General features: G+C 38.8%; 1 long non-coding RNA gene across 1 annotated transcript; it reads left to right on the top strand.

Annotated features, from left to right (window-relative positions):
* Positions 1-279: 279 nt before the first annotated feature.
* LOC116569094 lies at positions 280-3,567 on the top strand. Its single transcript, XR_004276851.1, has 3 exons — positions 280-571; positions 2,052-2,222; positions 3,323-3,567. It is a non-coding gene; the product is annotated as an uncharacterized LOC116569094 (long non-coding RNA).
* Positions 3,568-16,832: the final 13,265 nt, after the last annotated feature.

Here is a 16,832-nt window from a genome sequence, read left to right as displayed (position 1 = left end):
TTTTATTGATTGGTATTGGGGCAGTGAAGAGTGTTTTGCTCAATCTGTGTTTTAATAGATCTTAGCAGATTTAACTGAAAATTGGCCAATTATATGGTATTTAAAATTTCAAAACAAGCCTTAGGTATCACAACCAGTTTTATTAGGTGATTTTACTGTTGATTTACCAACTAAGTCTACTTTTTTTCTTAACTTAAGCTTGGGTGATTCGAATTTCCTCTCCTTCAGTTACCTAAGACTTAACAGAAATTCCAAAACGGTTAGAAATAGGTGGGAAAGTTGTAGGTTTACAAGTCTGCGGGAGGATATTAAAGGGCCTGGTGTGTCCCAGTCCATAACTCATTTGGAAAGGAGAACCTTGCGGACCGAGTGTCCCAAACGGGATTGGCTCGCTGAGACCTCAGTGGACACGAGAAGCCGCGAAGATCTGCCCGTTCCCGCGATTAATTGTCCTGACAACTTGAGAGGTTCTCCCGCTTTTGGTTTCACGCATATTCGGGGTGTTTTTCCCTGTAAAGTTTGCCACTGATATTGTGTCCCTTTTCTGTGCTACGGCTATCCAAGGGATCAGGTAAGGAGACTTGCAACGAAAAACTCGAGGCTACAGCCCAGGGTGGGGTAGGGGCAGAGAAGAAAGGCTCCCGCCTCACATCATCCTGCAACGGTGGCAACCGCCCAGGAGTCGCAGCTTCCCAAAAGTCAGTTTAATTAATACCCTGTCCTTGGGAAATCTAGAATAAAAGGTGAGTCGTGGACTTTCCCCACCCGTCGCAGGATCGGGAAGAAACGAGCGCCCGTGGTCTTGTGCCGCAGTCGGACAATCCTTCCAAACGGGGGGCCGTCGAGCTTCCACGCAGGCTTCCGGGAGCCCGGAGTGGAGATCTCCGACAGCTCCGCAGATAGTTTCCGGACGCAGCAGTCACAATATTTGCACTCCCCCTTCTTGCCGGCTCGCCACTCCCTCCCCTGCCTCCGGTCCTCCCCTCGCCCCCACCCGCGACCGTCGGGCGTCGCAGGGCCCGCTCGCCCTCCGCCGCCGGCCCAGCGCGCAGGCCCACGCCGCCTCGCACCTTCCGGGCCCGGGCGCAGGCGGCCCGCGGGAGGGGGTGGGGGGGAGCACACGCGTCCCCGCCTCTCGGCGCGGCCCCGGTCTGCGGCGGGCGCGGGCGCGGGAGGCGGAGGCGCGGGCGCTCGGCTCCCGCGCGGCCCGGCCCAGCCCCGCCCCGCCCCACCCTCCGGCCCTCCCCTCCGCTTAGCCGCGCTCTCCCGCCGAGCGCCGCCACCGGCTCGGCTCTCCGCGGGCCCGGGCGCCGCGGGCTGCCGCGGCTCTTAGGCCGGGAGGGCCGCGGCGGCTCCCGCCAAGGGGGAGGCGCCACCCCGCCTCGGGGCGGTTGTTTCGCGCGGACTCCCGGGCGGGCCACAAAAGCCCCTTTCCGAAGGCTGGCCGGGTCGGTAGTCGGGTGTGCGACGGCGGCTCCCCACCCCTGCACTCAGCAGCCCGCCCCGCTCCTCCTCCTTCCCTCCCCTGTCCCTCCTCCTCTCCCACCCCCCGAGGGTTCGCACACCCCGCGGGCGGGAAGGTGCCGCCCTCGGGGCGGACAAAGGGGCAGTCCGGGCGGGAGGGGGCTGCGGCCGGCACGCGCGGCTGCGGGAGGGGCCCGCCGCGCCCCCGGCCCCCGACCTGACTCTTGCTGGGCGGCCGGCGCAGCCGGGGGGCGGAGGGAGGCGGGCACGGGGTGGGGGGGCCCCCCCGCTGCGGCCGCGGGGGGCGTGTGTACTGGAGGGGGTCGCGGACAGGTCAGGCGGCCTGGGACCCACCCGACCCGGGTAATAGTTGAATATCCTGTTCTGCTGTTTTCCCCTTCGGGTCTTAACGGGACTGGACTGGACTTGAAAGCTCTTTTGAAAAATTTATATTCTTGTTTCTGTCAGAGATAATATATTAGAATCACCCAAAGGGCTGGTTAAAACGCTTATGTTGGGCCCCATCTCCAGAGTTTGTGCTTAAGGAAGTCTGGGAGCAGGAACTGATCATTTGCATTTCCAACTAGTTCCCACGTGATGCTGAAGCCGCTGATCCCGGTACCACTGTAGAGAATCACTGCTACACAATTCCTGCCTCACCACTCCCTTTCTATACACGTGGGGAGAAGATCTCCCACAAAGATCCCAAACACACTGCTCGGGCTCTCAATGCCAAGGTAGTTTCACCTCTTTTAAAGGTAAGCTCTATACTGAGTGTGGAGTACACTTTCTTGCCTGAAGCTCTAAATGCTGAAGCTCTAAATGCTGGAGTGTAATCCCAGTGCCAGTGGCGCTTGAGAAAGTGACGCTGCTTAGATGAGGACCAGAGAAAGTCACAGCTCAGCTGACCATTTCCCCTCATTCAGAGCGGGGACCAAGGAGATGGGTCTCAACGCTCCAGCACATATTCAAAAGGGAATCAAGTAATTTTCTTCTGATGTAATGACAATCGCCTGCCTTTTCTTCTTTATTAGTTTTTAATTTTTTTTGTCCTGTCCTTTGTTCTGCATATTTTTAGTGTTCTATATTTTACTAAAGGACCCAGATTAAAAAACAACAACAACAACACGCAAAAGAACTGGATGACAAGCAGAGACTTGATGGAAACTTTTTTTAAAGCCACATTACAGTTGAAAAATTCTCTGATGTTTTAAAACATATCTATGGATTTCAAGGGAACATGATCAGTAGGATCACTTTAAACGCACACCCTTCCATCTCAAATCTGATTTCTCCAAAAAATTATTTGAAAATCTAGTGTGAAATATATTTTGATATTCGGAACCAGTGAGAGTTAGTTGAGGAAAACTACCCCAAAAGAAGCACGCTAAAGTTTTCTTATCCTCAGTGGGCGGTGTTAATCATCTGGTTTGAGCCTTGTAGTTTTCACTGTCAAATACTTGGGTTTGCTCAAAGGGAAGAACGTTGGGGACTTGTATTCGCTGTTTTTCAAGAGGAGATTAAACACAAAATCGATTTAATGGAGCATCTGTAATCTTAAATACAAGAAGTCAAGAGCTGAGGCTATAATAGAAAGGTTAGCTTTCCTCCATTGTTCACACAACCTAACTCATATTTTTGGAACTTAATTATCAATGAAAGCTACTACATCAATGCAATACAGTATAGGCAAATTACAAGAACCTTTTACTTCTCCCAACTGGGTTTAAATTGCAAATCTTAACACTGAACAGTGTGCTTTTGGCATTGAATATTCAATACAGTGAAATGTGTTTTAAGTGAACCACCCAAGGGCCCAGGAACATTTGCTTAATAATGATACTTTGCAATTCTATAGGGCCTTTCAGGCAAGGATCTCAAGTGGAATGCTCTTTAACTATACCCTGCATGGGAAACCTTGGGAATATTTTAAAGTGCTCACTTAAGGCCTATTGGAAAGCATCTTTAGTATAGATTTCACAGTATGGTTTTAAGAAGAAATGAGGTACTGTAGAATTTTCAATCTCAGGGGTATCATATTCATGGGGGTTTGACGGGTATTGAATATTTATTAGTTATTTCATGTGAAGCTTAAAATGTATATTTCCCCCAACTTTTTATTTTGAAAAATTTCAAACCTACAGAAAAGTTGAAATAATAGTAAATGAAACATTTAATTTCAGCGAACACCCATATTCCTTTCATCTAGACTAACATTGTTAGCATTCTGTGACAATTGCTTATATGTTCTCTCTCTCTCTCTATCTTTAGGTAGGTAGATATTGACATACTACCTCTGAATAGATAAGTAGCTATAGCTATAGGATACATAATTAATTGTTTGCTTGTTTGTTTATTCATGCACCTGCATTTATTTTCTGTCCCACCCATTTAAAGTAATTTTTTTTCCATTTAAAGTAAATTATGAACATCATTGTACTTCTAGATGGTTCAGCACACTTCTGGTAAAAGGGCATTTTACCTAACTGTAATGCCAATATAAAGAATACATTCTACTTAAAAAATCTAAAAAAAAGAATACATTCTAATGACTTTATTTGTGAATTGAGAGGAATAAATTTTGTCAGTATAGTCTACGAACTTAGAAAATGAGAGTTAAGCCAATTCTGGTATAAACAATTCTAAAATACTATTCTATTACCTAGGCACCTTGGGAATTTGAGAACCTGAGATTCTGCTTAAGTAATTGCTGTAGGAACAACATATACTAAATGTTTTGAAATCAGATTTCAAAAACAATTAAAAAAAAACAGAAAGGCTTTTTGACATGCTTATGGAACACAAAAGGAACATTTATATTCCAATCCAAGCCTCCCCCCCAGAAAAATTAATCTGTTTTTACCTTAATTAATGTTTGATCTAAATTATCAGAATAATTGTCTTAATTATCCACTTTGTTTTGCTAGCTAGTGTAGACTTAACCAAAGTGAAAATAGCATTGGCAGTTATGTACTTTGAGAAGTGTATATAGACCATTTACATAATTTAGTCAAAATGGCCAATTAATTGGTATAATTATGAATGTCTAGACTTAGCTTTTATGGGTAGGCAGAAGAAGTAAAATCTCTCCTCTTTCCAGTGGTTGCCCTCCTCTAGCTTTAAAGATCCATATTTTTCTTGTATTGAATATTTTTACATCCCTAATTTAAAATATTCTCATATTTTTGTAATATAGGCATATTAATTAAAAGTAATTATCCAAAGACTATCAAGTATATCTTCTTGCCTCTTACAAGTCCTTGAATTATGACATAACTTAATGTGTGATTTATCCCACTTTTAGAAATGTATATAATTACATATTTATGCCTTATACTTAATTTTCACTCATTAGCATTATTCTCTTTTCTATACAAAGTCAACTTCAAACTGCATGAAATTCCTGGAGCTCAAAGTCATTTTACAAATAAATGTCGATGAATTTATGCAGGTTTTTAGGTGTGAAATTCATAAGGCTTTATGTAAAAATTAGCAGGAACATTAAATTTTATACATACAATTACCTCCTTGGGTCAGAATCACTGTTACTTTGATTATTTAAATGTAATTTAATGTTTTCCTTTATTCTTATGGAGTTCACATTTTTAATTGTCTTTCTACTGTATTCTATAAAGTCTTCATCTTCTAAAGCTATTTGTCAAGGCAAAGCAAAGGTACTGATGCTTGTGTTGATCCTTTTAAACAAAGAACTGCAGTGTGAGTAGTTTTCCTCAGAACTTAAGCTTCAGATACGTAGGACTGAAATTATAATACATGTTTTTGACCACTACTAATGGTTATCAGCTCGGTCCCTGGTGAATTTGTTTTTATTGAACAATGAAAGAAATTGAGAATAAAAATAAAAATACTTCTACAATTGATAGACATTTCCATACATTTGGAGAGGCTATAAGTATAATAAATATTGAATTATACATGGAAAAAAATGATTTCAATTTCCAATTTCACTGATTCTCTATATTAGATTAGATGACGCCTTTCTTAAACTACTGGTGTCTCAGTTGGTTATTATTTGCCCTACCGACTCCTCAAGATGGTTCTGAGGATCCAATGAGATAAGGTATGTGAATTGTCCTGTTTATCGAGCACCTACTCTAGACAAACATAAGCAATAGATGCCTAATTTCAAGATATTTACAGTCTCTGAGTAGGACATCAAAAGTACAGGAAGTTACCAACACAACATATGGTAGAGAATTGAGTATGTGCTTAATGAGTTGTACAAATCACTACTTTGGGTCAATAGGGAGTTGCAAGAGGACAAAACTATGGTTCTTCAGTGGATTATAAGGAGATACATCTAACAGATGTGGAACATTTTGAAGATAAAAATTTTTACTTTTCAGATTTTTCATGGGTAAATGTGAGACAAAGCTGGAACAGCCCTTTTTATTTGAGACATACCATAAAGCTAGAGATGTATCAGTAGCATATAATATATATATATATATATATATAGTAAAATATAGATACAATTAAAAGGTCATAAATAGGGAGAACTAATTGTTGGTGTTTTGCTTGGATTATCAGGTAAAATGGTGTTCTGAAACCTCATCAGTAAATACTGCCTTGTACCACTCAGTATCTTAGATTTAAAAAAAAAAAAAAAAAAAAGACAGCTGGCTTAAAAAGAAAATTTTATTGAAGTAAATGGGGCTCGAAGACTGTCATCCTCTTTTGTTTGTCAGAGATGAGGGCCTGCCCACTTTGGGGCACTGGCTCTACATCTGTCATTCCATTCACCAGTAAGTCTCAAAGTCAGGACACTACAGCTGTCCTGTTCTTTTCACCCTTTTCTGGGATAGAAGAGATGAGACAACTGGCTGGCTGGGCTGGGCTTCATCGCATATTCAGCAAGTCTGTACAAGCACTATCGTGTAATTGTATTGTTCTCCCCTTTATTTGTAAAGCAGAACTTTTCAGTCTAAAAGGCCACTGGAATGTTTATTTTACTATATATCCTTATTTAATAATTTTGCTTTGAGTTACATTTGTTAATAAAACAGTGGTGTCAAACTGTTAGTCAAATTTATGTTCTCTCATATACATGTATATATTTGCATACCCAGAAGTAGTCAGTGAAGGGAAGGGAAAAGAAAAATCCAGTGGGAAGGTTCTAGTTAGGTTTCCTTCCTAATAAGGACTAATCTGTTGACTTCCCACATAAGACGTGTGGACATAAGCAAAGAGTCTTTTGTGTTTGGAAGTAGCAAATTCTACTAATTCGGTATTAATGGCTTGGATCTGTCACAGGAACTTGAATGTAGAGAATCAAATGGCTTTTCTATTGGTTGGTTCCTGGGCTAGTTCTCTTTAAACTCTGCAGCTTTGAGTTGGATTGAATTGGTAGAGACAAGATCAAAGTTTGTTTGGGTTTTCCTTTCGCTGGCTGTTGAGTGTGTATGTATATGTGTGTGTTTGAATTAGTCTTTAATCATCCTAATAATTGTAATGGAAAATTACCAATTCCAATTTTTAGCACCAGAAATTTAGATTATTCCACAGGTAGGTTTGGAATTGTTCTAGTGAAACAGACTTTAGAGCCAGTAAACAGAAAGCCAAGTTCCTAGGAAGATACTCCACATACAAATTATGGGACAAACATGATTTCTGAAGATAGTTTTCATTTGGAAACTCAAATTCATTTTCAGATCTAAGGGTATTTCGCCAAAGAATACCATGCCTAGCTACCTACCATAGGAAACTTAGTAACATAAATAACCAACAACATAAGACTTCTATACAACTAATACCGACACAGAGTTTGAGCAGAGAAACTAGAACTGAAACTAAATAAAACACTAAAAAAGAAAAATGTAAAGCCTATTTTATTAGTTTTTTTTTAATTGTTGAGAACAAAATTACAAGTTCTTTTGTTATTTGGAAGCTTAGTCTGTCGGCTATTAATACTGTACTGTAGATTTTAGCAAGATGGGAGTTATTAACCCTAAACGTCCAGCTGTGTCTACGTCAGGAGTTCAGCTTCAAGTAAAGCTTAAGTGTGCCCATTCCTTTTCTTTCAGCTTTGTTCCCATTCTAAACTATTAAGTGTTAACAGCAGAGGAAATCAGAAAAATGCCTTAATTACCCCATAATTCTACCTAGATACCCAGGAAGCCTTGTAATGAGGAGTTTCTAAGGGTGCTATCTGGTAGTTCGTGCTCAGCTGCCGTGAATTTAAATGCCTAATCCCAATGCTTGGCCTTCACATCCTTTGGCTTTTCTTGAGTCTCAGTTGTTACTGGTTTGTTTTTGTTTTTTAAGATTTCATTTATTTATTTGACAGAGAGAGAGAGAGAGATATCAGAAGTAGACAGAGAGGCAGGCAAAGAGAGAATGGGGCAAGCAGGTTCCCCACTGAGCAGAGAGCTGGACACAGGACTCCATCCTAGGAACCTGAGATCATGAGCCGAAGGCAGAGGCTTAACCGACTGAGCCACCCAGGCGCCCCTCAGTTGTTTTTAATCTTAGTTATACTTTCATCCTCTCTTGAGAATGTTTCAGAAATCCTGATGTCTGGGCCCTACCCTTAGACATTGACTTAATTGGTTTGGAATGTGACCTGTGTCCTGGGATTCTGAAAGCTCCCCCAAAGAGTTTTGACAAGTGATTTTAACCTCCACCTGAGGTGGAGAACCATTGACTGAAGGATGTGCTACTTGGAGGATGCTCAGGAACTTACAGTTTAGCAGCTCCTCTCCAGGTCTTTCCTGCAAGGTCTTTTATCGTTTTTTGTTTGTTTGTTCATTTGTTTGTTTTTTAAGATTTTATTTATTTATTTGACAGAGGGAGAGAGAGAGATACAGTGAGAGAGGGAACACAAGCAGGAGGAGTGGGAGAGGGAGAAGGCGGCTCCCCACCAAGCAGGGAGCCCAATGTGGGGATCCGTCTCAGGCCCTGAGATTATGACCTGAGCCAGAGGCCGATGCTTAACGACTGAGACATCCAGGTGCCCATTGCAAGGTCTTTAGGAAAGGGTAATAAGCTCAGATATCTACAGGGAGAAGCAGGTAGCGCGTTACATAAAATCAGAAGGAGAACAAAGTTCGTAGGATTCAGAACCCTGTCATATGGAATGTCTTTTCTCATTTAATTACCACAATATCCCATACTAAATGCCTTCATTTTGTTATCATTGCTGTCTTAGATTTTAAACTCTTTAAGGACATTGTTTATTCCTTATACCATGTACCTAGCAGCACTTGGTAGATTTATTTAAATAATAGTTATTTCAGTTCCCTTGCTTCACACTCCTCTTCTGACCCATGTATAGTAGACTCAACTGAGTATTATTATTATGGAAGAGAAGACATAAGTTGAATATTTCTCCACTGACAGTTACAGGCAAGGAATTCTTTCTTAAAACTTTACCTGTGGAAACTAAAAGCCTCTTTTTTTTTTTTTAAGATTTTATGTATTTATTTGTCAGAGAGAAAGAGAGCATGAGAGAGCACAAGCAGGGGGAGCAGCAGGCAAAAGGAGAGGAAGAAGCAGCCTCGATGCTGAGCAGGGAACCCTATGTGGGGCTCCATCCCAGGATCTCCAGGATCATGACCTGAGTGGAAGGTAGACACTTAACTGGCTGAGCCACCCAGGTGCATCTAAAAGCCTCCTCTTATGCTCGTGATTCTTATCTTTTGCTTTATCTTATTTACTTACTTATTTATTTATTTATTTATTATTTTTTTAAAGATTTGATTTATTTATTTGACAGAGAGAGATCACAAGTAGGCAGCGAGGCAGGCAGAGAGAGTGAGAAGGAAGCAGGCTCCCTGCTGAGCAGAGAGCCCGATGAGGGGCTTGATCCAAGGACCCTGAGATCATGACCTGAGCCGAAGGCAGTGGCTTAACCCACTGAGCCACCCAGATGCCCCTCACTTTATCTTTTTTAGTCAGCTTTATAAATTCCTAATAAGTTTCAAGTTAATCTTCTCAGGTTTTAGGCAGACAGTCTACTGGTAACTATAATTTCGTCTCTCCTTTAATCATAGTTCATAATCTCTTAGCTACAATTCCTTTTGAAAATGGAAAGTTTGTAAGTTTGGCACTAAAACCTAACCTGAATGGATGTGAGGCTCTTTACAGTCTTTATGTTTCCACTTTGCGTTAATCTTGATACATTTTAATGTAGAAATACTGCTGATTGCAGAGTGCCGCATCTGTTTCCGTTATTATGTGATACATAGTAAACTTTTCCAAATCATGAAAACTTCTGAATTCTTGAATGTATACACCCCTGAGTCAGAAAAGGAATGTAGACTGTATTTGTTGCTTTATCTTGATGTGTTTCATTTTGGGGGCCTATTTATATTCCTATTTAATGTCTTCTTAATTTTTTGATTAAAAAAATCTAATGTGAAATTGTAACTTTTGTGAGCGAATATGGCTCTAAGTTCTCTTTTAGTCATGAGGAAGTTGATTTTGCTACTTTTGGTGATAATGATGCTGATTCTGCCATATTTCTTCAGCAGAGGATACAGCCACTGATTGCAACAAAAGCTTTATGTACTGGAGGGAAAAAATTGTATTGACTAGAGTTTGCTTTTACCCAAACATTGATATAGATTCTAAGAAGAAATACTGTCTTCACTTCAGCTAACTGCAGGCCACTGGGAAGTTATCTAACTGTATATAGCAGGTAGCCATAATGATCATATTATATACACAGTCTGTTCAGTTAGATGTTAACTGTTGGTGGTGATTATTTTATTTATTACTTTCTTAAAGATTTTACTTATTTGGTCGCCTGGGTGGCTCACTCGTTGAGCATTTGCCTTTGGCTCAGGTAATGATCCCAGGGTCCTAGGACTGAGCCCCGCGTCAGGTTCCTTGCCTGCTTTTCCCTCACCTATGCCCCGTGCTTGTATTCCCTCTCTAGCTGTGTCTCTGTCTGTCATATAAATAAAATCTTTACAAAAAAAAAAAAGATTTTGCTTATTTATTTGAGAGAGAGTGTGTGCACAAAAGCAGGGGGAGGGGCAGAGGGAGAAGCAGACTTCCTGTTGAGCAAGGAGCCCAATGCAGGACTGGATCCAGGACCCTGGGATCATGATCTAAGCTGAAGACAGATGCTTAACTGACTGAGCCACCCAGGTGCCCCCATGGTGATTATTTTAATTTGCAATTATACTCATGATTTTTAAAATAAAGGCATAAGTCTAGGGATTATTATTATAAAAAGCTAACTTATTGTAAATGATCTCTGAAGAGAATGTGGTTTAGGGACTTCTACATAAATTTAACAGATTGTAGGTACTTTCCTGTCCTCTCTCCAGACACCTATCAAAAATCATAATGAAAAGATACAAGAGAGCAAAGTAGAACCCATAAATAAACCAAGAAATAGTCAAGGAATCCCGAAAACAATCCAGCCAAAGAGAAAAGATGAAGGAAAGAGTGACAAATAGATAGTAGGTTTGGAGAGGGCAACCAGTCCGGGTAGAATCAGGAAGCTGGGGGAAGGAGAACATCAAGAAAAAAATGCAAAAGTAATGGATTATTTGATGTGCATAAATATTTTTAAAAAATTAATGAACATTTGACAAATCTGTTATAGCTTTTGGATAAAAAGATAGCCATACATACATAGAAAACTAAATGAATGTGAAATCAATGAAATTAATAACTCTAGGAAAAACAAAAATGTTAATGAGAGAGAAAACAATTGGAATATACCACTTGGCTCAATAGTTACCAATACGTAGTCATAATATAGTAAATACCAATTATTCATCTAAATAAAATGTTTATATAACTATATTGGTCGGATAGGGGAGAAAACCATTTTTTTTTTAAAGGGAGGCGAGGTGAGGCGGTATGAGAGTTAATCAGCAGACATAGGTAGTATAAGAAATCTATGGGTAATATTAAAAAGTATATATTTAAAATTTGAAAATATGTGGTTAGTTACTTAAAGTGGATGCTTTAGTCTATAGGATTTGGGGCGGAATAGTGGAGAACAGGGGAGACTTTTTAATAGTATTTGATTTTTTATATCATGTGTATGTATTACATAGATAAAAATTAAAGCAATATCTTAAAAAAATGTGGTTTGAGGAAACACCCTCAAACTATTCTTTCACTTGCAAAGCAGTTAGTATGTACATATGTGATTTATTTTAAGGCTCCCCAGATCAAAATATTTTTTCAGCTTGTTACTAGGGGGAAATGCTAAAGCTAAAGACCTTAGAAACTCAGTTCTATGGGCTCAGAATTCCAGTCAAACTATTTTTAAAAAAAAAAGTAACAATGAAGGAAATTAATTTACATGTTTTATTTTTTATTCCATCTCTTTGATTTCTTAGTAGTAAAGTGCAATGGAGTCAACATTCCTGGGTGTGAAAAAGCTCTGTCACTTGTTATGTGATCTTGAGCCAGTAACTTAACTTCTCTAAATTTTGGTTTCTCCTCTAAAATCAAATGATAAGGGTTTCTATTTCATAGGATAAAATGAGATTATATTAGTTAGCAAAGTGTTTGGAACATCACAGGTATTTATTATATACTAAACTATTATTTTTCCTTTCTTTTCCCTCCTCTCTGGGAACAGGATATTCTCCAACAGCTCTGTTAAAATGCATTGTTTCCTACCACTAGATAACTAGATGCTTCTTAACTTGCTCTATTAGATAGTTATCTCATTATCTCTAGCTACATCTGTTTTTATAAACCAAAGAATTATGACCCATTATATGCTATACAACTGAACTAATTACTTAATAAGTGTCTATTATATATTAGGCAAGAACAGGTAACTAGTTTCTGATATTCCGAGGAAGTACATTTAACATTAATTATAATTATAGAGAATTTTCATTTGTCAGCCTTAAATTGCTGTATATATAATCTGATTAAGCCTTTGATGAATTATGAGTAATTTATTATTCCTATTTGACAAATGAGAAAACTGAGGTTTGCAAAGGCTATATAGACTATATAGTTTATGTTTTTAAAAAGGATTTTATTCTGTTCTAGTACATGATATACCTCAATTCAATATAATTTTATCATTTTAGTACTATTATAAGTGCTGTTAAAAAGTAATAAGATGTTTCAAAATTTGAATATATAGTTAGTGATAACTTTGTGCCATAAATTGGATGGCATTTTTGAATCCTAAATGGCTATAGGGTTACCCTTGGTTGCCACAGGATCAGTAAGACTTCTCTTCATTTTGAGTGCTTTGATTAGTTTATTTGTGCATTTGTTCATTAAATTACTACAGAATGCTCACAGTGGTTTTTCACCTCCTCACTTTCAATCTGCAGGTGTCTTTGGGTCTAAAATCAGTCTCCTGTAGACAGTATATCTATTGGTCTTGCTTTTTTATACAATCTGATACCCTGTGCCTTTTGATTGGGGCATTTAATACATTTACATTCAGAGTAGCTATTGAACACTTTTGTGCCATTGTATTACCTGTAAAGTCACCGTTCCTATATATTGTCTCTGTTCCTTTCTGGTCTCTGTTACTTTTGGGGCTCTCTCTTCCCTTAAAAGATCCCTTTTAATATTACTTGCAGAGCTGGCTTAGTGATCACAAATTCTTTCAGTTTTTGTTTTTCCTGGAAGCTTTTTTATCTCTCCTCCTTTTTTGAATGACAGCCTTGCTGGGTGAAGTATTTTTCTCATTTAGTACCCTGGATATATCATGCCAGTCCTTTCTGGCTTTCCAGGTCTCTGTGGATGAATCTGCTGCCCATCTAATGTTTCTACCCTTGTAGGTTACAGACTTGTCCTGAGCTGCTTTTAGGATTTTCTCTTTGCCTCTGAGATTTACGATTTTCACTATTTTATGTTGAGGTGTTGACCTATTTTTACTGATTTGGGGGTGGAGGTTTCTCTGTGCTTCCTGGACTTTAATGCCTGTTTCCTTTGCTGTAATTTGCTCCACTATACCTTCTGGCCCCCTCTCTCTCTTTCTCTTCTTCTGGGATCCCAGTTACTCGAATACTGTTTCACTTTATGGTATCATTTATCTCTCGAATTCTCCCCTCATGATCCAAGAGTTGCTTATCTTTCTTTTTCTCAGCTTCTTTATTCTCCATCATTTTGTCTTCTGTATCACTAATTCTCTCTTCTGCCTCATTTATCCTAGCACCTATAGCCTCCATTTTTTATTGTACCTCATTTATAGCCTCTTTTATTTCAACTTGATTAGATTTTAGTTCTTTTATTTCTCCAGAAAGGGATTCTCTAGTGTCTTCTATGCTTTTTTTTTTTTTTCAAGTCCAGCTAGTATCCTTATAATCATCCTTCTGAATTCTAGTTTTGACATCTTGCTTATATCCATACTGATTAGGTCTCTTTTGCAGTCGGTACTGCCTCCTCTTGTTCTCTTTTTTTGAGGGGAGTTTTTCCATTTTGTGGCTCTGTCCAGAGAAGAATAGATGAATGAGAGAACAAAATACTAAAATGGTAACAATCACCCCAGAGAAATATACACTAAACAAGAAGAGAAGACTAAACAATCAGAAAAGACCCCAAACTGAAAACAAAATAATAATAAAAAGAATATAATTAGATAGGCAAACAGAACAGAGCAGTCCACTGGATCGTGTGTGTATTTTGGTCTGTTTGTTAGAAACTTAGATCCCAAAATTGTAAAGAAAGAATAATTTACATACGTACAAAAATAAAATTAAATATAATGAAAAGGTAGACTATAATTATAAAAATGAAAATTAAAAGATTAAAATAAAGAAAATAAACAGACAGGTGAACAGAACAGAGCAATACACTATATCTTGAATGTATTTTAGTCCATTTGTTAAAAGAGAACACTGTTCCCCAAAATTGTAAAGAAAGAAAAACATATATATGCAAAAATTAAGTATAATGAAAGGATAGAATGTAACTGTAAAAATGAAAAATTAAAAAAAAACCTTAGGGGCGCCTGGGTGGCTCAGTGGGTTAAAGCCTCTGCCTTCAGCTCGGGTCATGATCCCAGGGTCCTGGGATCGAGCCCCACATCAGGTTCTCTGATCTGCAGGGAGCCTGCTTCCTCCTCTCTCTCTCTGCCTGCCTCTCTGCCTACTTGTGATCTCTGTCTGTCAAATAAATAAATTAAATCTTTTAAAAAAATTTTTAAAAAAACCTTAAAAAAGTTAATAAAATAAGAAATTGGCTGAAAAAGAGAAGAGAAAAAAACAATGTTGAAAGCCAAGGGAATTAAAAAAAAAAAAAAAAGAAAGAAAAGAAAAGCCATGGCCCTTACCCTCAAGCAATCCAGTGGGGAGATCTATCCTTTTGTATTTTTAACACAGTGCTATTAAGGACATAATGCAGAGGTGAGTGGAGGGCTCTCAGCTTAAGGTGGAGTGTACAGTCCAAGAGTACAGTGATTTGAATGTTGGCTCTTGTTTGTGGTCACCTTGGACAAGTTAGTTAACTCTCTAATGCTTAGTTTCCTCATCTGTAAAAAGAGAGTATAGTAGTATCAAATGCATATGGTTGTGAGAAATGAACCATCATTAAGTACCCAAAGCAGACTGGCTTTACCACTTCCTCTGTATATGCTAGTCTTTCATGTTTAAAGAGACTGAACTAAGCAGAAGTTTCTAGCACGTTGTCTGCATCTTCCCTCTAGTGTGATCTCTCAGAGGATTATGCTGTTTCTTCAGCATGTCTCCCTTTGGTATTTGGCTCACTTTCAGAGCTTGAATTTGCAGATGGCAGCTTTCCTCCTGTCCTTCCATCCCTGAAATTGTAGCTACTGTGAGAGTTTATCAGTAACTCCAGGGAATATATGAATTGGGACATTGGAAACTGGTTGAATTTCACTAGCCTGGTTGTTACTTCCTGGATATCCTTTTGTATTTTTACTTTTATATTTTTATTTCCACTTGTACCCACCAATGTGGTTATAAGAAGTAGCACCAAGTAAATATATAGAGCCCCCCAAATTGTGAGTAGGTTAGGGGTGCCTGACTGGCTCAGTCAGTAGAGCATGCAACTCTTGATCTCAGGGATTGCAAATGCAAGCCCCACGTTAGATGTAAAGATTACTTAAAAATGAAATCTGGAAAAAAAAAAAAAAAGAAGAATTGTAAATAGGTTAGTAATGTCCTTCCCAAACGTGTATAATTACATGTCAGTTTTATCTGGCATGGAACACCTAATAATTAAGAGTGTTGCAGATATTAGCTTTACCCATTGTATAAACAGAGTAATGGATTACCGTGACTCTCAAGTACAAAAGTAATTTTTTGCAAGTAAGAGTACAGAATATGGAATACATGTATTGAATCATAATAGATATCTTAATCATAGACTCCATAAGAATCCCAACATTTTTCCACAATAGCCAAACTCTGGAAAGAGCCCAGATGTCCACTGGCAGAAGAATGGATAAAGAAGATGTGGCATATACATATAATGGAATACTATGCAGCCATCAGAAAATGAAATCTTGCCATTTGCAACAATGAGGATGGAACTAGAGGATATTATGCCAAGTGAATAAGGTTATCAGAGAAAGACAAGTATCATATGATCTCGCTGATATGTGAATTTGAGAAACAAGGCAGAGCATCATGGGGGAAGAGAGGAAAAAAATGAAATGGGACAAAAGCAGAGAGGGAGACAAACCATAAGAGACTCTTAATCTCAGGAGACAAACTGACAGTTGTTGGAGGGGAGGGATGTGGGAGGGATGGGGTGGCCGGGTGATGGACATTGGGGAGGGTATGTGCTATGGTGAGCACTGTGTGTTGTGTAAGACTGATGATTCACAGACCTGTACCCCTGAAACAAATAATACATTACATGTTAGTAAAAAATAAAAATAATAATAAATTTTAAAAAGATAAAAAAAAAGAATCCCAACATTTAAACTCTGAAATATCTGCTAAAAATTATTAGCATTTGATTACTTATATTTGATAATAGATATTTTACATTGCTCTGAGATTTTTTTCCTTAACCTTAATTTTTATTACTTTTATAATTCTATTGAAGCCTTAATCAGCAAGCAGAATTTCCCACATGTCTGCTTAGTGTTCTTTTTCTGGCTTTATTGTGATAATTGACATACATCACTGTGTAAGTTCAAGGTATATAGCATCATGGTTTGGTTCACATGTATTGTGAAATGATTCCCACAATAGGTTTAGTTAACATCCATCAGCTCCTTTGGATACAGTAAAAAGAAAAAAAATTCTCCCTATGATGAGAACTTTTAGGCTCTACCGTTGTCATAACAACTCTCCTATATATCATATAGCAGTGTTAACTATAGCTTTCATATTATATATTATATCCCTAGTACGTATAATTGTGAATTTTTTCCTTTTGAACGCCTTCCTCTAATTCCCTCTTTTCCCTCCCACCTTCAGTAACCACAAATC

This window comes from Mustela erminea, chromosome 11 (assembly GCF_009829155.1).
Source record: "Mustela erminea isolate mMusErm1 chromosome 11, mMusErm1.Pri, whole genome shotgun sequence".
Classification (NCBI taxonomy): domain Eukaryota; kingdom Metazoa; phylum Chordata; class Mammalia; order Carnivora; family Mustelidae; genus Mustela; species Mustela erminea.
Note: the sequence above shows the minus strand (reverse complement) of the source record. Positions and strands in the feature narration are given on the sequence as shown.